This window comes from Ambystoma mexicanum, chromosome 4q, assembly GCF_040938575.1.
Source record: "Ambystoma mexicanum isolate Mex_15411 chromosome 4q, UKY_AmexF1_1, whole genome shotgun sequence".
NCBI lineage: Eukaryota > Metazoa > Chordata > Amphibia > Caudata > Ambystomatidae > Ambystoma > Ambystoma mexicanum.
This window is the reverse complement of record NC_090928.1, coordinates 234,055,302-234,078,184: the sequence shown is the minus strand read 5'-3', so window position 1 is coordinate 234,078,184 and position 22,883 is coordinate 234,055,302. Positions and strand designations below refer to the sequence as shown.

Below are 22,883 nucleotides of genomic sequence, written 5' to 3'. Positions count from 1 at the left end.
CTTTGCCTTTTACGCCCAGAACCCACTCGACAAGAGGCATTGGGGCCACTCTGGCTTTCATTGCAAATGTTCCCCTTGACACCATTTGCAAAGCAGCTACTTGGAGCTCTATTCACACTTTTACTCAGCACTACTGCATTGACACCCATTCCAAGAGAGATACTCAAGTGGCACAAGCGGTTCTAAGACATTTATTTGCTCATGACCCTTCTCAAATCCCACCTCCTTCTAACACTGCTCGCTAATCTATGCACAGCATGTGATCTAACTAGATTCCACCAGCCTCAGAAGGGATACATTACTCACCGTAATCGTATTTCTGATGCTTGTATCTGCTTAGATTCACATGCGACCCACCGTTCCTCCCCTCTGAGAGAAGGCGCATGGATGCTTGTAGTCTTATCTTATCTATGTTCTATCTGCTTGGATCATCTGTACTCACGCTACTCCTCATGCTACCTCATGTCAGAAAATATACAATCTGAGGGTCCTAGACGCGTGAGGGATCATGGGTACAGGGGACGTCACACTAGGGATAGTATTACTGGCACACCCTGTGTCGACGCCCATTTTCGAGTTTCGAAAAACAAACTATAATACTCCGCAGCTTCCACTAGATGTCGGCCTATGCACAGCATGTGAATCTAAGCAGATACAAGCATCAGAAATACGATTACGGTGAGTAATGTATCCCATACAGAGAGAGCGAGAGAGTGCATTGGTAGTCGGGAGGCTTGGACATTCGTCTTTGAAAGCTGGAGCATCCTTGAGAGCAAGGATTTTGCCTCTCCACCAGTTTTCTACTTTAAAAAAAATGTTTAACTGTTAAAGCCTAAAGTTACTCAAATTAAAGCACACTGTTACATTGAACTGTAAGTGTTTCTAAAGAGATTGTTATGCACATTAAAGGCACCAATGACTTTTGGTGCGCTGTTAAAGCATATTCATCATACCTGCCTACATTTCAAAATCAAGAACCCTAAGATATATGCCCCACCCATACCCACACAAGACTCCGACCAATTGCACAAGGCTCCGCCCACATGTCAAAAAGGTAAACTCAGTTGTTGTAGCTGCCATAGAAACACGTTTTCAGTTTTAGAAAACCTATTTCTGTTAGGTTAACATCCCACCTGACATCCCGCCCGCACCTCCACTCAATTGGCTACCAGCAGCAGCCTTTTGTAGCCAATCAAATGGAGGCGTGGGCGGTGCCGCAGCAACTCTGAGCCTGTGGCAAAACACCTATGGACTCCACGTTCTTCCCCGGAGACCCAGCGAAGAGCGTAACAAACCATAGTCTCTGAACTAAACCCAGAGGTTATGCAGGTATGAGATACATGCTTGTATGCACTTCCTACCCAGAGTGTTCATAGTGTAGAGGGTCAGACATACTATTCTTGAGAATGGGGGCAACTTTATGAGCTGTGTCCAAATCTCTCCACCAGTGCCATACCCTTTTTTTGTTTTACCTGTATTTTTGAGTAAGCAGCGTGAAAACAGGTTACTGTGAATGTGTTCCATGCATCCAACACTGAACTGGGGGTCACAGTGACTTTTCAGCTGGGTCTGGCCACCCTGCCAGTTTTCAGCTTTGTTTTCATAAGGCCTGACCCACTGTAATGTGTGATCAGTCATGTGATGTGTTGTCTCATGGGTAGGAGGCATTGCAGTGCTGTCTTTCTTTCTCCATTGTATGCCCTGCATTGGGATTGTGCTTGACATCTTGCATCCATTTTGTGCATTTTGATCCTTCTTAAAATTGAATCCTGCACCCCACCTATTGCTTTGCATTTGTATGTGTGCCCTCCTTAACTACTAGGCCACCTTGGAGTAAGGGCCAGGGCTGTGCCGTGCAGGCCCCCCCTATTTTCCTCTCTCATCTATCCTCTGCCACTGAGATGGCACTCACCAGCTCTTCAATATTCTCGAACTGCTACACTTTCACCTATCCCCCCTCTCTCACAGAATCTGGACAAAAAAACATAAAAAAGACACCCTGGGTGCATAACCTGGTCTTCCCATCGCAGACACCTATATCAGTGCATCTTGCAGAGAGAACTTCACCGATATCCTCTTCTCTGTCCCCGCTCCAGACCTATGGACTTCTCATCTCATCTCATCTGTACTCTCTCCCCTTTCACTTCCTCTCACATTAATGGCGGCACCAAATGGGAAGTCCTCTTGGCGGGCTTCTTCTCCTCATTCTGCATCATTAATGTCTACCACACTGGCACCATCCTGGTTCAGGGTCCTCAAGCGAACCTCCTTCTCTTTTACTGTATCCTGCCGTCCCTCATTAACCTTCTGCCTTCTCCTGCCTCTCCCCCTACGACTCTCTCTGTCCCTCCCCCTCTGACTGAAATACCACACCCCTGTACTACATCTCAAAAAACCTTTAAAGGCAGAGACCGTCTTCACCTGATGATTCTTAACACCCACTCAGCCAACAAACACTCTGCTGACATCTGCCTCCTTCTTGAAGACACTGACCTCGACATTCTAGCTCTTGCTGAGAGGTGCTTCAACGCCAGCTCAGTCACTGCTTTTGACTCCCTACTACCTGACGGCTTTAAAATAATTTCCAAGCCATGCCTCACTGTGCTGGCGGTGGGGTTGCCTTAATCTTCCCTGAGTGGCTTCCTTCTTCCATCTTACCCACCCAGCCCTACTCCTTCTTTGCGAGCCTGGTATTCAAATTGGTCATCTCTCCCTCCTCCACCCTAATCTTTGCTTCCATCTACGAGCCGCCTGGAGCTACCTCTCTGTTCCTCTTTGAATGGGCTGATTTATGTTTCTCCTTGCTTTCAGCCTCCTCCAATCTGCTCCTCTTGGGTGACTTTAACATCCAATTGTACTCCCCTGGCACAGCATCCACTCTTTTCATTGACCTCTGCACCTCTCTATCCCTCTCCATTCTCCCCTCTAGTTCAACCCACACTGCTGGACACACTCTGGACGCCCTCATCCACTCCGACCTCCCTCTCTCATCTCCTCTGGTCACCCCTCTCTCTTGGTCAGAGCATTCTCTTCTCTCCTCCCACCTGGGCCCCTAGACCGCACCTCCAAAAGTCCTGCCAACCTCGTTCACGAACATCCGCCAGATGAAACGAGTGTCAGCTGCTGCCTTCACTTCTACCTTTCTCCCCACTTTCACCCCAAACTCAAACTCTACCACCGACGCTGCTCTCAGCAACTTCCACCTGTCCATCAGCAACAACCTTGACATTCTTGCCCCAGTCAAGAGGAACCGCCTGAAACCCGCCTCTAATCGCAACACCTGGTACGACTCCAAATTTGCAGCCCTGAAACGAAAGTGTAGAGCAGCGGAATGGAAGAGGCTAACTTCAGGCTCACCCTTTGACAAACTCGCCTTCCGCCAGCTCCAAAGGCAATACAGACTCTCTATCCATGCCATGAAAAGGGCCCACATTCAGGCACAGGTATCTGGCACATCCAACAACATTTCAAAATCTGCAGGGAACTAGTCAACCCTTCCACAGCCACCTCCACCCCCATTCCTTCTCAGTCCTTCTGCAACACACTGGCTACTCACTTCACTACCAAAAACAAGACATCCTGAACAGCCTTGTTACTCACCCTCCCAACCCATAACTCACTCCCTTGCCTCCCTGGGCCACTCACCCTCCTCCTTCGCACCCTTCGCCCTTGTCACAAGAGTTGTCCGCTCCATGAAGGTCTCTTCCAAACAGGTTTCCCCTTGCTCATCCAGAACCATCAAGGACAACATTGGCTCTCTTGCCCCTGCACTCGCTTATCTCTGCAACCACTCTTTTGCTACTGGTTCTTTCCCCTCCTCCCTCAAGCACTCCCTTGTGCACACCCTCCTCAAAAAAACATCAGCAGACAATACCTGTCCAGCCAACTACTGCCCTATCTCCATCACCCCCTTCTTGAGGAAACTGCTGGAGAAGTTGGCCTTGCCCCAACTCAACTCTCACACTGAACTTGTTGGTGGTCTTCAAGACCATCAATCTGGATTCCAAGCATCCAGAGGCACGGAAACTGCTCTTTTGAATACACGTGAAGAACAGCTCGCATCCCTGTATTCCAACTCCCCAGCTGCCCTCATCCTTCTTGATCTCTCCTCTGCCTTTGACACGGTCAACCACTCCATTCTCATACAAAGGCTCCAAACACCCTTGGTATCTCGGAGCGGGCACTGGACTGGCTGACCTCCTTCCTAACTGACCGCTCCTCCCAAGTAATCTTGGGCACCTTCTCCTCTCCTACTTCCTTCTCCACCTGTGGTGTCCCCAGGGCTCTATCCTCTCTCCCTGGCTCTTTAACATCTACCGTACTCAGCTGGCACTCCTCATCTCCTCCTTCTCCCCCAACTTCCAGTGTTATGCAGATGACACACAACTCTTCTTCAAACTTCCTGCCGACCCTCCTGCACCTTCCATCATCCCTGACTACGTATCTGTCATCCAGGCCTGGTGCACTTCCTATGATCTCTGCTTCAATGCCAGCAAAACGGAGATCCTGCCCATTGGGACACCTGCTCCTGACTTCTTCTGAAGCTAGAAACCTTAGAGTCATTTTCGACCCCTCTCTCACCTTCCTCCCTCAAACTCAGGACATTGCTAAGAAGTCCCACTTTCAGCTCTTCCTTCTCAAAGGAATTCTTCCTTTTCTCACCTTCCCCCAGAAACTCAATGTTACCTGAGCCCTGGTTATCTCTAGGCTTGACTGTTGCAATAGCCTCCTCCTGAATCTACCTTCTTCCACTGTGCGACCCCTCCAGCTAATCCAGAATAGGGCAGCGAGACTTATCCTTGGCCTCAAGCCCAGCGACCGCATCTCTCCTGCCCTAAAAAGTCTTCACTGGCTCGCGGTTGCTTCGCAGATTAAATTCAAATCGCTCTCTATCATCCACAAGGCTGTCTGGAGCCAGGGACCACATTATCTGCAACTCTCTCTCACTAAATATTCCCCTTCTAGACCTCAGGGCCCTGACCTCCCACAACAAATCACCACCTGCTTCTGTCTATCCTCAGCACTTGCCTCGGCTCACTCCCCATCCTGGAGGTTCGCACTTAGCAGACATTCCACATCACCTGTTGCTCACCCAGGAGCACCCCAGCACCTATCCGATACCCTCCTTTCTGCACCTGCACCTTCTGAACACTCGCAAGCCATAGTAGGTTTGTTCCCCCACCCACTGTGTATAATATTTTTTATGCATTTTAATATTTCTCATCCCCATGTCCCCTCCCTGTTGCTCTGTGGGCGCTTCTTGCTATAGTCGAGACAGGGTGTCCCATTGACATGGAATCATGTGTTAACCTCCTGAAAGTGCACAGTTTGTCCTTGAGGTGGACACAGTAGTGATACTTGCCGGATGAACCCCAGCATCCCGCATTAGCCATAATGGCATAATAGCTTTTCTGAAAGGTAGGCAGTGCCTCAGGTATGGTGGTAGAAGAGGGCTCAAGGCAACTTTTACAGGGAGCGCTGTTATGCGCTGCTGGATAAAGAGTAATGAAGCAAAAGGAGGGCATTGATGGAGGTAAAAAGCAGTGCCAATAGACAGCGATCATCTAAGGCTCCTTTCACTCTGGAGGACTTTGTGCGAATCTATGCCCCAGCCGATAAGTTACTGATGTTCCTATGACATGGCTCACAACCTACTGTTTGACTTTCACAAAAGTAAGAATTACTTTTAATAAAGGAAAAGTGCATTGATCATCTCGTGCACTTGCAGGTCTTGGGATAGTTCAGCTTGTCTGAGAAAGGCATGGCCGAACCACACTACAAGAAAGGACCTTATGCCCTCAGTGACATCAAACAGTGTGTGAGAAGATGCATCTATTCCTCACGCGAACTTGCATTGGGACCGCGCAGTGATGCTCTGACTATCCAGATAGGAGGTGCTGTCACTATTATCATTAAACCAGTCATCTGACATAGAACTCTATAAAAACCTAGGCTATGTCTTATGCCACAAGACACAGGAGGTTTTTGGGTGCAAGTGTCTGGGCAAATGAGATTCCCATAATCAAAATTTGAAGTATTCAGCACATATTTTTTAAATCCAGCTCAAAAGTGCAGAGGTGACAAAATAAAACGTCATAAAAGGGGAGCCCTACAGTTCAGTTTTTATACAGTTCTGGATCAAATGATTGGTGTTATGATAATAATCAGTAGGGTTCAAAATTGAGGGGAGCTGGGAGCTATTCAGCTCCTGCTTGTAGCCTAGTAGAGCATGGGTAGCTTGATACCAATAGGCACTAGGAGCTACTTTTGGCTCCCCAGGGCAACTGATACAGAACATACACACCTATGGCAATGTAACTCTGTGTGTTTGGGACACTCTATAAATAAACATTAGGACACACCTTTACAACATGTAAAGCATAAGGGGTTATAAATAATGGACAAAATGATATTTTTGCATCTTTTGTGAAAGTTAGCATTGCAACACGCTATGTACTAGTTCCTTGCCTCGTTGTGATAGCTTCTGGTCAGTGTTTAATGCTGGATACCTAGGAGCTGCTTTTAGCTCCTACTTATCTAATCTTAATTTCGATCCCTGTCAAAACTACCATAAGAGAATGTCCTTATTAGGGCATATGCTAGTCCTTTATCACTTAGAGTCTGTCTGGGCAGGTGGTGCACCTTAATTTTGCTACTGCTCCCAGACTGCAGATGGGTGTTGCCTGTTGATGAGTTGTTAATGACTCCTGTACTTTACATAAAGCAGTGCACTCTGAGAAACTCTGTATATGGCACTTTCCATACACTTCATATTGACTAAAATGTGTGCTACTCTAATTCGAAAACGATTGGCATAGTTGCACAAAATCCAGGGAACGATGAAAGGTATTCGATAGGTCGTGTGAGTATTTGGAAGGGGTGGCCCATTTTGACAGGCGATGGGACTACTGTATCAGCATGGATCACCTGTATGTAGAAAAGCAATAGTTCACTGCAATACTGCCAGATCAAACACATTTATAAAAACAGTCAAAGCCAGCAACCAAATATATAATGTACATTTGCCTACTGCACATTCTGAGTGGTTAAAACTAAAAAGGATGGTATCATTGGTCATCTGGAGGGACGGAACTGGGCACATTTATAAAATTAGATTCATGGTGACCCTCAGGTCTCAATCAGTCGGAGCACAGTATGAGGGCCTTGGTGAGTGCTAGTCACCAGGAAGGGATAGAACTTGGAAAAAGGAAAGCTGTACTCTGATTATGGCATTCTACAGCCTCAGCCAACTCTCCTAGACTACCAACACACTTCCTGTATCAAGTTCTAAGTGCCGAATATATGGTAAGAGCTTATACTCTGAAAAGAAATTCTCTTACCATATAGCACTTTGCGGTAGTGATGCTCTTACTCTATATCCTGTTAAAAGGTTATACTAGAAAATAAGTGTAACAAAAAAAGTAAGTGGTGCCTCAGAGATGTGAGGCTTACATTCAGCACTCATAGCTATCTGCATGGAATTGGGAGTAGTCTAACCTCTAGGCCTCCTGTGCTCTGGATAAAATGCACGCTTGAACACATGGCTGAGAAAGGTGCACCTATGTCCCTTGTGGGCAGGGCATGCATGTGTTGGCATATTGACACCTGTTGAATGGCAAGGAGGGTTGCAAGAGAAAGGGAGGTTAACTACATTGCTAAGTTGAAAAGACAGCTACCCAAAGTGGGATCAAAAACAAAATACTAGAGGAGAACAAGGATGACTGTACACTTTGGGAGAAATGGTCACTTGATCAAGTTTTGAAGAAAAAGTTAGTCTACATTTAGAAAAGGTTATTTATATAAACAAATTCAAAGTCGCACAATGAGAAGCTATTTCTTTTACTGAACGCAAGTTGCTCAACAGAGCAGACAGACATAAATAGTTGTGTATAACAAAGGATAAAAAAAAGAATTTTAAAACTAGAAAACAATGTTGAACTCAAAAACTCAATATCATATAATAAACAAAAAAGTGACACATGTGAGGCTTCCAGAGGCAGCATCAAGAAAAAACTTTGCTGTGCACACCTGACACCAGTGAACCTACACCGTTTAAACACACAATGGAGCAAATTAAGAAGCAGACACCAGCCGTTAGGCTAGTAAACAAGACACAACGATACTAAATAAACCTGGTAGCCAGGCATATAAAGAATATCAGCCAGTAACAGTGTAAGAACAGCATCAGTTACTGCATCCAAATACCAGGTGTGCAGACCAATTTACATATATTCAGGATAATACATAAGCAATGACTGCGTGATCAGTCGCGTGTGTTTGCATGAGAAACAGCTGAGCCACTTCATACCTACAAGAGATCTTAGTAGATCTGTAGTGAGCATAGGCCACATTACTGTTCAGTCAGAAAGCAAGTCTGCCCAGAGTGTCCTGGGTCCCCATCACCATAGAGAGTCTGGGTGCCAGACTGAGCCATGCTTGGTGCGGGGATAAACTTATTCCTGACTTGAAAGGCCCAATAGAAGAAGTCAATTTCGAGATGAAAAGTGGGCCCTTTCTCATTGGCATGTAAATTGCTGCTCTCCGCATCTTCCTTCTTCCGCACTACAGGATGGCAAGGAGGGACCTGGTGTTGTAATGACAGGCAGTCCAGTGCCCCATGTGGTTGTATCAGTCGCAACTTGTAGAGAATTTGGTGTCAAAATAGTGATAAAATGTGTCAATTTAGCAGCCTCAATGGGTAGGACTATAGAGCATTATGTTAAAATGGTACTCTCAAGTGTAGTACACATAAATAAGAGCCAAACAGAACCCTCCATTGCCGAGCAGTGATCGGCATCTTTCCTCCGAAGGAGAACTGGCTGTGGAAAAGATTGATCTGGTTTGGTGGGGGCAAACTGGGTGGGACTCGCTAACAGGCAACCCAGGTTCTACACCAAGGAACTGCAGGGATGGGGACTAGTTTGGACTCCTACCTCCTTTTAGAAGTATATACCCGTCCCACCGACAGTCTATTGCTGACTTTGGCTTGCCTGAACAAGTCAGCACACTCTGGCATGTTATTCTGCCACTGTAACATAGCTCAGGCGATGCCACAAGCAGGCTATTGGCTATCACCCGGAGCTGCTACCAGAACTGAATCATGGAGTTGCAGTTTACATTCCCTTCTGGGAGTCCAACAAGTCTCTCTCTCCCACAGACCTGCCTGCAATTGACTGGCAGCAAAGTGGAAGCAAACTCGCAGCCTTGCCTCCCCCCGCCAGGATCTTGTCAGGCAAATATCATGCAGGTGTAGGCCCGGTGGAGTAGCCAGCAAGGAACATTATTAGAAAGAGGAGGGTGAAGAGGCCGTGCCATGAAAACAGTCAAGCCGAGGCTGCAGTTTGACACTGTGTGGGGACTGGATGTTGCTCTGCTAAGGATGCAGCTCACCATGCCATCAGCTGGCCACAGGCTGCAGCTCAACATGCCATCAGCTGGCCACAGGCTGCAGCTCATCATGCCATCAGCTTGCCACAGGCTGCAGCTCACCATGCCATCAGCTGGCCACAGGCTGCAGCTCACCATGCCATCAGCTGGCCACAGGCTGCAGCTCATCATGCCATCAGCTGGCCACAGGCTGCGCCTGCAGCTGTGATGGACAAGGAAGCAGCTGAAGTGTCTCCTCTTGTCCTAAGCTGTTTCTGGTATCTTTAGATGGTATTGCTGCAAAGGTCTACTCCCATCGGCAGCAAAGCAGGCCTCCCCTCTCCCTCCCGACATCCAAGACTGCCGCTAGTATGCAAGTAGCCAGCAGCAAGAGCTGGGGGTGGCGCAGAAGCTAACTTGATGAAGATGGAACTGTGATACCTGGGCATCACCAAATATAGCCCTATTGTACTTTCCCTGCATAATGAAATTGTTGGTTAACTAAGCCTAATTAAATCTGGCTACACTAGATTGACAGGTGTGGTGGGTCGGAGGAAGGAGTCAGGCACTTTGAAGACATGAGCCAATTTCTTTTATAGAAAATTATAAATAGAAGGTCTAACTTTCCTTATCACTAAAGGGAGTACCCTACCTATCTTAAGAAAGTAAAGGTGCTCGTCCAGTGTCATAAAGTCCAAAAGCAAATATGTTCTCCATCGAAACTACCCTATCTTGCCCTACCACTAATGTTAACTAACTTAAATAGACCACAGGAATGATTTGCCCTCCACCTGGTCTCTCCTCCAGTTCATTCAATATTGCCTTTAATTATACACCCTCTTGGTAGAACAGAAATTCTCTGTGATCAATTCTTGGAGCTCCTCAAGAACACTTTCCTTTCTCGCACTTCCAGGCCTTCCCTCCTGGAGTACTTGATCAGGGGTTTCCTCTGCCCCTTTCTAAGCTTCTATTGTCACCAGTCCTCAGTCTTGTAATGTCTCTGATCTGACTGGTTATATGCCAGCCATATTGATTAAGCACCTCTCTTCTAGGCTTTTCACCTCTTGGTTGAGTATCTCGCTGCTTATTGGTCATACCACACTTGTTTGAATGCAACCCTTCTCTTCTAGGCTTTTCACTTCTTACTTGACTTTGTTCTATATTTGATAACTCGTCCTTTGTATTTATCTACCACTCCCATCACATAACTTTAGCCGTGCTTTCTCGTTCGTGTGACTACGATGGGTTTTCTTAGAGTGATAGCGATATCCTGCAGCCTCACGCTTCTTCCAGTCCCCCAGGTACCACTTACTTGGTAGGGGCCGGTGGTTGGGCTCGGCTCTCGCTTGGGACTGTTCTCTCTCTGTCGGCTTCTTATCTTTACATTCTCGGGTCTGTATCGGACTCCTGCTCTGCATTGGTGCTGCTGGTCGGGAAGCAAGCTTCGTTTCCTTCACGATCAGTATCAGCATTGTTCTTGGGGTGCCCTTCCCAACAAGTCCATCTCGTGGTCATGCCACCACTGGATTGCTTCTTTCTCTCTCGGTCGACCCGAGACTCTTCTTGCATCTGCACAAGGCGGTCTCCGGCATCTCATCCTCACGCTCTCTCTCGCCACAATTTGCGGGCTCTGCTGCTAGCTTGTGGCTCCTGCCGGCATAATGATATCAGGGGGTTTTCCTTGCGCATCATGTTCCTCTATCCTCTTCCTCCTCGGCACAGTTAAATATGTGTCTCGCATCAAAGAGACATCTTCCTTTTCTCATGCCACTGGGTTTATTCTTATATTGCCTTCTGACCAAGACAAGGATGGTACATTCTTAGGCTTATCAGGTGGTCCCATGTATGCAATTTAATAAGTTGGTGTAGTGAGTTCCTCACAGGAACAGGAGTCCTTGTTCCCAAAGGGGGAGTCTCTCCCAGTGAGGTCCCACTTACCCCGACCCCTATGGAGGGTTTTGGGAGCAGGCTCACCTCCCTAGACTCACGGAGGGGGGTCTCCCCCTCGGGGAGAAGGGGAGAATACCTGTGATTCGTCACACTGCGTATTTTAAAATCTGGCTATGATGTTGGGTTAACTGTGCCTAATGAAATATGGTCATGTGCTAAATGGGCATAGTGGAGTCTCACCACATAACAGAATCTGGCTTGGCAATGCTAAGTGGGCATAATGTGAACTGCCCTTTATGTTGGGATAATGATCACAGTGGAATCTGACATACTGGGCTAAGTGACCATTAAAGAATCTGGCTTAATTGAAAATGTCCACCAAGGGCTAGCTGAGCACAATTGATTCTTATTATGGTGGGCCACAGGGCCCAATGGCATATGTACATCTTGAGCTAACTAGGAGTAATTGATTGTGGTCATCCTGAGTTAACTGGGCATAATGGGTTCGGGCCATGGTGCAAGGGTATCTGGCTATAATGAAATCTAGTATTGATGCTGGGATAGCTGGACATAATGAAATCTTGCCATGATGCTGAACTAACTGGATTCTGCCTGTACTGCGCTAACAGGGCATAATGGAACCTGGTCCAAAGGTTGTGAGTGGGAATAATGTAATGTACCAATGCTGTGCTAAATGGTACTAAGTAAAGGCTCTGCTCTGCTATGTTGTAATGTCATCTGCCCATGGTGTCCTAACTGAGCCTGACGGCAAAGGAGGAAGGTGTTTCACAGTCCATATGAAAGAAATGTTCCAAAGGCAATTTACATACTGGTTCAATTTGGCGAATGTCCTGGTCAGTGGTACTTTACGTGCTGGGGCAATGTGCAAACTGGAATGGGCAATGTGTGCTATGCATTTCTCAGGCTAATGTGGAAGCTGCATTGGCCATAATGCTTTACATACTGTAACAATGTGAATACTAGCATTCCAAAGCTTTACTTATAAGGGGCTGTTGGTCAATGAAACGCTAACCCCAGTTGTCGAAGTGAGCGGGAACGGTCGGGAGCGGCGTTCCACTACTTTTATTTGTTACTTTTAACAGTTCCACTACTTTTTGTAACCCTTTTCACCATTTCAAAACTGTTCTTTGTGAAGTTAAATCACACTTCTCTACTTTACCACCCAATAGCAGTTACAGATAAACTGAAATATGTTTCAACTCAATTGGCTGTCAACCAGCACGGTTGCAATCCTTGAAAAATGTATTGCATGTTGCTCCTTTCCAGCCTAGTCTGCCCCTTGCTGGGGTCATAGTTCCTCTACTTTTTTTTCTACATTTCTACCACTGGCTAACTCCACTGCCTAAGTTGAGTTCGGAACCAGCAAAGTCATCAGCTTGGAAATAATCGGCCTTGCTTGCTTTACTTGCTCGGTAGATGAAATGTGGAATCGATGGATTTTTTTTCCAGGGCTGCGTCAACTCCCAGATATTTAAGGGATCAGGTAAAAAAGCAGCATCAGCAAAAGTGAAGTTTGTGTTTATCAGACAGTTCCACCTTAATTTCTGACGTCATCTGCTGCAGATTGCTTTGCTTTTTCATACTCCTCTTTCTATTTCCATTGATACAACTCCCTGAAAAATAAATAATCCCATGAACCAAGGCGGCAGTTGATGGGCGTTCCTTAACTTTAAATATTGTTTCAGTGAGTGCCTCGTCCCCCCAAGTGAGCAGAATTGAAATAATGGACACTGAAATCAAAAAATGGAAAACGTTTCAATCATTAATCTGTATAGTCTTAGTAAAATAATTTAATAGCGTGAATGTAATTGTGTTATCTCTCTTTCATTAAGTTCCAGGTACTGTTATAACTGTGAAGTCATCCATGGAAAGAGGGGGCGCTTTTCCAGGACACATATATTGTGAAGACTTAATTCCAATTCAAGAGCTTCCTTTGAACCGTTCTGTAAATGACCCCAGCTGAAAGATCCCAGGGATCCCAGTTCGATGGTGGCATTCTGGTTCGTTAGTTATATTTATGCAAACACCTGTACTGTTCTGTGCCATCTGCAAGCTGCTCAGTCTTATTGTCCATATGCACATTATTTATTCGCAGGGCTTTGTGTTGTGAAAGGGCAGCCACTGCAAAGTTCCCACTGTGCAGGATATGCCACGCTGTGCCTTGTTTTACATAGCCCCAGGCCATACCTCCTTTCTGCGTTACCGCCTGGTGTGCATCGCTAGCCTGCCAGCAACCTTCAAATGCTGCACTCTGCATGATGCAGATGAGATCGCAAGCTTCCCTTTGCCATGCATGAGAAAGCCATCCACTCCTGTTTCTTTTTTTCCCCTTTGACTTCCAGGACTTGTAGTTTCCTTTCTCCCCCATTTTACATTCAGGAAAACTACAAGTTCTAGAATTCCAAAACAAAACCGGACTTTATGGCCTTCTCACGCATATAAAGGGGAAACGCAAGACCTATTTTATAAAGACAAATCTTTGGTAAACTGAGAATGCTGTGATGCACTTTAGCTTACCATAACCTAACTGGTGCCATAATATGAGTTCCATGTGATGTCACCGTGAAAAAGTCATTTTTTTTTCCTGACCCGTAAAATTCTTTCCACAAATATTCTAGGAGTACAATTATATATTATTACCTCCAATCCTAGAATATTTGGAGAAAGTGTTTGATTGTCTGGAGGGTGCATTTTTAGGGAAATGTCGCCACCTGGTGGCCGTTGCCAAAGCGACATTATCACTGAATGCCATAACATGGTCTTGCAGAAGAGATACGGGGGGATCTAGAATGGGAAATGTCCCTCCCATTACTACGCCCCGGTGTGCCAGGCTATTTCAGTGTCCGTGTTTTTTGTGGTTTCCAGGGATCCCCGATTAGTTGACACCAGCTCTTGCGCATCAAAGGATTTGATGACATTTAAAAATGCAAAAGATATTTGCATAATGCAGATAGATAAACATAAAATCTATAGTGGACGCTAAATCTGAAACGGGATAGAATAACTGGAGGGGGGGACGAGGTGCATAAAGAATGCACAAAGCAAAGAAGGAATGGACTTTTCTTTCCATGTTCAGCCCCCCTCAATGTTCCCCTTCCCCCGTGCAGTGATTTATGTGGGGTATTAATTTAAGTGTATCTTGTTTGGTAGACTCTAAGAGGAAAATTCAGTTAAAAAAAAACTGAAGTTATTCGTCTTTGAAGCCCTAGCATTTAATGTTTTCCCCGGGGAACAGTCCACTTGACATAAGACTACTTACACTCAGCAGAACAAACAGGAGAGCATCTACTTGCCAAAAGAAAACGCCAGCTGAAATAATTAGTTACCATTAGAGACCAGTAACAATTTTCAAGATGTAAATGCATTCCGCTAATTGTTCTCAATAGTAGTCCAGTAGCTGTCCAAAACCTGTAGGCCAGCAACTGGATCCAGTAGACACAATTAGGAACTTGTGAACTGGAATTTCCCCCAAGGATTAAAGGGAGGTGGACCAAGTGGTCCAGACCAAAGAAGAAGAAAGGAGCCAGGGTCGCAGAGCCTCATAGCACTCAGAGCTGGGTGTTGCAAGTGTGAAAACCTAATTCGGAGAAGATTAGGAAAAGGGAGGCATTCCCTCTGGTTGTAAGAGATTGATTTTGCAAATACCAGGAGATGTAAGGCATTCTCCTGGTAATGTGGATCAGGAGGAAGGTCCAACAGGCCTGGGGAAGGGAGTAATTCCCCTGGCTCTTTTTGAGACCGAGATCAAACGCCAGGGGAACAGAGCCATTCACCTGGTCCACTGAAAAGCAAACATTGTTTGATATTGTTTTGGAACTTTGTGACCTGGGGAAGGGAGTCACTCACTCCAAGTAGTTTGAGAGTGAACGCCAGGAGAAGGGAGGCATTCTCCTGGCCTACAAAGTGAATATTGCTTTTGAACTTTGTGATCTGGAAAAGGGAGTCATTCCCCAAGGCTGTTTGAGACTGGCTGCCAGGGTAAAGGAGGCCTTCTCCCGACTCACCAAGGAGACATGGTATGGAGACTTGGACCATAACCCAGGAGAAGGGAGACATTCTCCTGGTATCAGAACACTATTACGTTATTCTTTAGGTTATAGTGTAAGTGCCAGAAGTAGGGTTTTCTTTACACAGGACGGTAGACACTTTTACTTTGCCAGACATCCTGACAGTCACCCTAAATCTTTATTTGAGGCAGGGAAACCCCTTTTAGGAATAGGGAAAGATAGGCTTTCTCTTGCTTTTCTACCTACCCAGGAAGGTCTTTAGCCCCAAACATGCCACCTTTCTGTCAGAGTCCCTCTTCTGCACCCGTACATATGTTAGACCAAAATATAGGGTTGCCTGTAAACCATTCTTCTAGACATCTAGCTCACCAAAGTTTAAACATTCTGCAAAGAGTTGTTGTGGAGTCCTTTGAGGTACCCTACTTGTTCTACATGGGCAGTGTCAACTTGTTTCACCCACCATTCCTCATAAGTTTCATCTGGATCTTAAACATATTTTTCTTAATGAAAAAAACCCACCTCATTCGCTTTGTAGAGGCATTCTATGTAGAAATACATAACCTTGACTTGTTTCTATGTCATATTTTCTTTTCTGCAGATAGTTAACCATATAAATATGCATACTTGCAAATGTTACCCGTTTTATATGGGAGATAACCTATGGAGATTTCAAACTCCTTTGTTAACTGCTAATGATATTTATTTTCTTGGCATTGTACATGTTTACCAAGATGTATGAACAAGCCATCTAGCTGCATAATTAGCAGATCTTAAGAACTCACTAATAGAGATTCGCAAAGCGGTATGTATCAACAAGAAACGAGCAACAATAACAACCCGCAAACAGTCTGAGTGCAGAACCAGAGCCTCGCAATTAGTATGTTGCTAAAAATCACTACAACAAAATCTTGCTAACAGAGTGAAAGGAAAATAGTCTAAGAACACAGCACAGGAGGGGCTCACACACAGGAGAGTACATTTCTCACAAAAGGAAACAGCCCAAGCACAATGTTAAATGCATATGGAGAAGGAGACTCAGAGGAGCAGCAGAGGGCGTAAAAGAAATGCTTCTCAGAAGAGGAGCTAAATGTACTTACTGGGTAGGATGCAGCTGAGAACAATGGCTTGTTTGGCAAAAGTACCATAAGGCAGCAGAGGCGGTGAAAAGACAAATATGTCTCTGCATCTAGGATGGGTAAATATGATGGGGAATGCACATCACCACTGATGACATGAAGAAGTAGTAGTATGCTGTGCGCCTTTCTGCAAAAGAAAGGCTTTCTGCACTTCACTAGACAGAGGGAGGTGTGGAACTATTGAAGAATCACCTCCAACATTCACTGCAGATCCTGTGGAGGGCAGACTGCTTCCAGGCGCAGTAGAAGGACTGTCTGCAGAGTTAGTGTAGAGAGGGAGAGCTCGGTACAGTTGAGGGAAGGTTTCACCATTTTATTTCTCTCTGCCTCTTGTTCCTGTTCCGTCGACCTCCTCTAGCACAAAGTACTTTGGGTGTGATGTCAGATGGGCAAAGTCCAATTCTTGCAAGAACAGGGATTGGACCCCTAAAGCAGGCTAGATTTGGTCAAATCACCTGTGGACTGTTACTTTTAAAAGAACATGTCTCACACCACTTCTTGGAATCATCATTTGGATTTCAACCCTTAAAGATTTCTCTGGGCCTTGTTGGGAGGGCAGTCATTTCCACAGTTCTCCGGTTGTGAGGCGTAGAGAGGTGACCTAAGGCAGAGGCAAGCTCTGTGCCCTAACCATCTCAGGGACCATTGTGGGTGAGCGTGCTGCTGGAACAAGACCTGCTTCTCTGCCAATCAGAGCGCTACCCAGGTTCTCAACATGTTGAAGGACCCTGCCACTTGTGTGGCAGCCTCCCCCATTTTTGGGAGCCCAAGAACAATGACCCATCTTGTCTCTGAGTCCCTGGAGTGAGACTCGCAGCCATTTGAGGAGTGACTTGCTGCTGGAGTAAGACTTGCCTCTCTGCCAGCTAGTGTGGTACCCAAGACCTCACCATGCTGAGGGAACCCTGCAGTCATGTGCCAGCCAGCACGGGAAAAGGACTCATCTTGTTCCTGAGCGCATGGATTGGGACTCACTGCACACTGAGAGCCAAGACAGCTTGGATTCTAGTGTGTGTTGCCATTTAACTGATTGGAGCCGTGTTTTAAGAACCGTTCAACACATTTGAACCATCAGGACCCTCCTGTGCTGCCTTTTGCACTCTCCAGATCTTCGAATCGTTGGCACAGTGCCGAGAAGCCTGGTTCAGAATGCCAAACCAGCATGAACCAAGAAAGGTGTTATTGACTGCTAACCGCCCCCTTGCTCCATCTTCTGGCCCTAGAGACTGGCTAGGTCACATGAATCCCTTTTTGCATCCAAGAGCATATCCTTTTAAAGAACATTGTGGTTATTACTTGCCTTAAACACCTGAGTCATTACTCAGAGTGTTGTATCTTGCTATCTTTGCTTATTCTGTGTTCTTTCTCCAGGTGTGGGTTTTGTGTGGGTGTGGGTTTTGTGTAGTGTTTTCCTAGGTAGTTATTATAGTTATTATAGTACATGCTGTGTTTCATTAAAGTATATATATAGTTTTAGCACTAAGCACTTTACGAAAATTAGAGGCTGAAATACACTAAAGCACTAGGCACTTTAGTGAGCTGCTAGCACTAGTCACTTTATAATGCATTATGCACTTTATGTGTGTAGAAAAGGTACATTCTCATTTTAAAGAATGGCAAAAGGTTGCGTGTATATTTATGGTAACTCGATTCAGCATAGTATGTTCAATGCAGGACCTTTGTTAAAATCAAAATAATGCTTTAATCATGAGGACAATTTAATTTGAGGTTAGCATTCATGTCGACTTGATCACTCGATCGCGATTTATGTCACTCAAATGTATAGGGACTAAAAACCCTTTAAAGATGTCCGACAGCAATTTAAACAACGTTAAGTCCCATCTTCTATGTTTACTGGAGTAGAACTCCCCTGTCCCATTTCTATGTCTATAGGCACATGTTTGTATTTAAACAATCTGGTGGTGGCAAAATGGTGTTGTGAGCAAGCGGCAAGTAATGCTGCGAAACGCGTCGATTTTCTTGGGAAGAATGAAAGATGTATTTTAACAAATAAAGAAGCCTTTAATGGAACGCTGGTAACCGTCTACTCTTTGAAGCCTGGTATGAAGGAGAGTGCTCCTTAAATGACTGACAACAAGCCAGTTTCTTTGAAAATATATATATATATATATATATATATATATATTTTATAGTACATTTGGTTACATTGTAGCCTTTTATACTGTACACAATAAGAAAACCAATATACAAAAACTGTTGTTTATGAACAATAAATTCAAAATCCTTTTAGATAACTACATAACATCTCATAAAGAAAATACAAAATCTTAAAATTAGACAGCAAATATATATATTCGCTGTTTGGGTTGCTAGTGAACCACATTCACACCCCTCTTGTAAATATAGCCTTCCCTTGGCCCACGCTACCACAAAAGGCGAAGTAGGTATATCTCTTAACCCTCCCAGTTTTACCTTCATGATTGTGTTGGTGCTTGGTTTGTAGAAGCGGTAGGGGTGAGTAGGCGCTTCAGCCTCTGCTCACCCTTGTACTCCTGCAGGGTAGAAGTCAATTTGCCGCAAATACCAAATGAGCATCTCCTTCCAAGAAACCAATACACACCTCACAGCTCTAATGCAAAATGCATTCTGGGACGTTGGTCCTGCTGCAGGCAACCAATGCTCACAGCAGAATACATAGCACTATCGGGTGAAAAGGCCAGACTTGCTGCTATACAATAATCCCACGTGACATGCGCCCCACTTTGGAGCCCTCGATTCCTGGCTGATGGTGGGATGCAGAACTCACAAGTGCTTCCAAAAAGGTAGCAGGCGCTCCTCTCCAGAAAGAACATGGCATGATAACCTGTTCTGAGATGAGAGTTTGCAGCACACGCTAAGAGTGGGTGGGGGCATTCCTGACAGTATTTTGATATCAAGGGCAGCTGCAGTAAACGTGAGATGTCTATGGTTCCCTGCAGGAGAAATCAAGTTGCCGATCCGAGTGATGGATTGCCCATCTAAAGCGCAGAGCCAGCTTATGAATTAAGAGTTCTTCTCCTGCGGGAGAAGGGGGCGTCATGACAGAGGCAGCTCAAGCCGATGCTGAAGGCAGATTACCTCTTCACTTACATTATCCCCCCCATTTGGACTTTGTGCCAAGAATGTTTTGAACTTTCCTTCTCTGTTTTAAGCTACTCCCTTTCTGGACTGCGGCGGCCATTTTGTGGGTGTGGTTCCGCAGCTGAAGTAACTGTGATGTCGCAGCTGGAGTAAACTCTCGTGCAGGATTTGCCAGGTACTGCTTATCGGTACTGAAAGTATTACCAGGGTGCCTGCACATTTCAGCCACTGATAAACATAGGCATCCCTAGAGGTGAGTAAAAGAGTGCAATTGCCCTGCCCCCTCATTGGTGCTATGCCACCCTTTATTCTTGCCCAACCCTCCCCCTTGCTAGGGACAGGTTTCAGGAGACTTAAAATTGTTCCTCTCAGTCGGCAAACACATTGTACAGCTTTTTTTGTTTTCTCAGATTGTCCTTTCGAAGTAGACTCCAAGGGAGTAATATCACTGGGCCACTTATATCACTGGGCCACTAATATCACTGGGCCACTAATATCACTGGGCCACTAATATAACTGGGCCACTAATATCACTGGGCCACTAATATCACTGGGCCACTAATATAATTGTGCCACTAATATCACTGGGCCACTAACATAACAGGGCCACTAATATCACTGGGCCACTAATATCACTGGGCCAGGGGCCATCTCTTTTAAAAGCAGCTCTGCTTACCATTCAATATGAAACAATAAAAAGACATTTCCATAGTGAAACACATTTCTTAAACTTAAAGACAACAGTTTTTTTTTCATCTGTGTTTAATATTTTTGTGGGGAACTAGCCCCACAAAAACCTTGCCATTCTTGTGCCCCTTTCTTTGAGTATTTTATCCCAGGGAATACTTCTAGTTTATTGGGTTATGAAACTGCTCAACCGAAATTAAATACTTCTATTGTGCTGACAGCAGTTGGGAAGCTGAGACATGGGGTCTTGGGAGCCAACTTTTGATTTTCATTTTGGTGGCAGAAATTCCTCCAACCCCCATGCGAGAAGCCCAACCCCTGCTGTGGACAAACAGTGAATTTTAGGTTCCATGTAATAATGTCCCCGCAAAAATGTTTTTTACAAGGGGAGCAGGGGAGATCCATGCAACCCGTCCCCGTATATAATGTCGCCTATGGATTTTCACTGCGACATTATGTATGGTACATTATCTATAGGGACATGATTAGCTGATACTGAATTTTACAGTGCAGACATCTTTAATGATTTGCAAAAAGCCAACTTGCTGGGCTACCTTGGTGGCTTTCTGCTTTGGAACACAATACTTTAAAGAAATTCAACACTGGGGGTGGATCCGCGATTCTTCTCAAGATATGTTATGATATGGCATGTGTAACGCTGATCACTGTATCACCAGCAGTGCAGTCCACCTTCATGATTCTAGAGCCAATGGTGTCTCATCTCCAGCCGCACTGGCTGCACACAGTGCCATTTGGGATGTACAATCAGAAACTGAAAAGCGCACCCATCTCCTGGGGACAAAGTGAGGTTCTTGCCCTCATTGCTAAAGAACGTGGGACTCAGCTGCCCTGTATGCCCATGTACTCTTGCTTATTGCTGATATTTCTTCTGTTAAACAGACTATTGTTGACTGCATATAATCTGAAGCTGATCTATGAGGGGTGTCTGTTCTATTTTGTCTTAGCTGAAAGCATGCTGTCTGAGGCTGACTTCATACTATCAGGTGGTTGAGCGAGTGGTATCTTCTCATTAAAGGTCTGCTGTCCCGTGTGTAGATGCACTTCATGCATAGCAGCAAGGTGCATGCTTGTATTAAACAACAACTAATAGCCGGTGACTATCACACATGTTTAATCCAGTGGCAAGAATAAAGGCATCTCAAATTAGCCCATGTCAGATGTGAGATGCTAAGCCAGTTTTATCACCGCATTGCTTTCTATTACTTATAAACCTGGCTTTATAGTCTGAAACCAAAATGACAATGCCATACAAGAATAGTGAATGAAGTGTGCTGAAAGCAAGGGCGTACAGGGCACACCTCAAGAGCTTTGTTTCTGCATAGTGTGAATAAGCAACAGTAGGTTAGGTAGGTTAGTCCTTTGCCCCGTAGCCATTCCTCCAGACCAGTGGAAGGTAACCTGCTGCCCTCCAGATGTGCTGGCCTGTAATTCCCGTAAACCCTATTCAGTATAGTGAATGGTGAGTGATCATGGAAATCGTAGGCCAAAACAGCTGGAAGGCTGCAGGCTTTCCAACATTCCTACAGACGGTTGGGTATTTCCAGGACGTGAAAAATAGCAGTCTCAGTGTAAAGTAGTTATGTAGTCACTCTAGTCCGGGGGAGGGGGGTGCAATCATAATCTCTCCTGATGTTTTGGACTATAATATAACAGCCCTCTCTGGCATAGTGAATGGCGAGGGATCTTGGGAGTTGTAGTCCAAAAGATCTGGAAAGCCAGAGGTTGCAACCCCCTGCTCTAATCGCCCCCTCACATGCCACTTCCTCTCTCCCAGAGGGGACCGGACTACAAATGTTATCGTAATCAATGTGCACATGAAAAGCAAGCAAAAACCTTTAAGAGTAATCAGGGGTGAGGGAAGTAAGGGTAACAAAGAAGTAAAGTTCATAACTGCATAGGCTGGATTCCTGCAAGTACCCACTCAGCGCCAAATGAAACAAGCATTGGCAAGTCAACAGTTTCGGCTTTTGTGTAGGCATGGGATAGGCATTTTCCAAGAACTGCCATAATGGTACCACCTTGCCATAAAATGGTAATATCTGGGAAAGGTACCCAAAAACAAGCCAACATTGTTACATTTGCCAATGCTTGTTTTTAACAAAACGTCAGTGCAAGGACATGTGTACTGCTTATAAATCAAGTAGCTGAAGGCAAACTTGGTTGAGACATATTTATTGCACACATTTACAACTGCAATTAAATGATTAACTCTCCGAAGACTGTTTTGAAATAATACTGGCAGGCACTTAACTTGAGACAGACCATGAAAAAAAAACAATTGGTCTGTGTTTGTGCTAGTGAAGGTTTTGCTAATAGTGCAAATGAAAGGACTGGATAGAGCAGAGCACACACTATTTTGATGACCTCGGCTGGCTCTGTGACTCCTAAATGTTTCGCCCAGGTGCTGGATTTGCTGTAATTACGCATTACGCATACCTTAACCCTCCATTTGGGGACGATTGATACATCCGGTCTTGACCTTGCGCTAACAAATAGAATATCCCTTTGTGCCACTATTCATCTGTTCGCTTCCTTGAATTCCTTCTAGTATCAAAGTTACCTTACATGTCTGTATATAAGAATTTCAATTTTCTTAACTGACCTACACATGTTTCGCACTTCGATGCCTAATGATATGGGTAGAAAGTGCGTGCTTCTTCAGGGGCTCAGAACA

The 22,883-nt window shown here is 45.2% G+C and overlaps 1 protein-coding gene across 7 annotated transcripts in view; it reads left to right on the top strand.

Annotated features, from left to right (window-relative positions):
* Window positions 1-22,883, top strand: part of FYN (FYN proto-oncogene, Src family tyrosine kinase) — a 776,649-nt gene that overhangs the window by 317,579 nt on the left and 436,187 nt on the right. For 3 of the 7 annotated variants that reach the window (XM_069607783.1, XM_069607779.1, XM_069607782.1), the window contains one exon: window positions 13,110-13,277. The exons of the other annotated variants lie outside the window; for them this stretch is intronic. The gene's annotated coding sequence lies outside the window, so the exon portion shown is untranslated. The remainder of the gene's footprint in view (window positions 1-13,109; window positions 13,278-22,883) is intronic. 7 annotated transcript variants of the gene reach the window in all.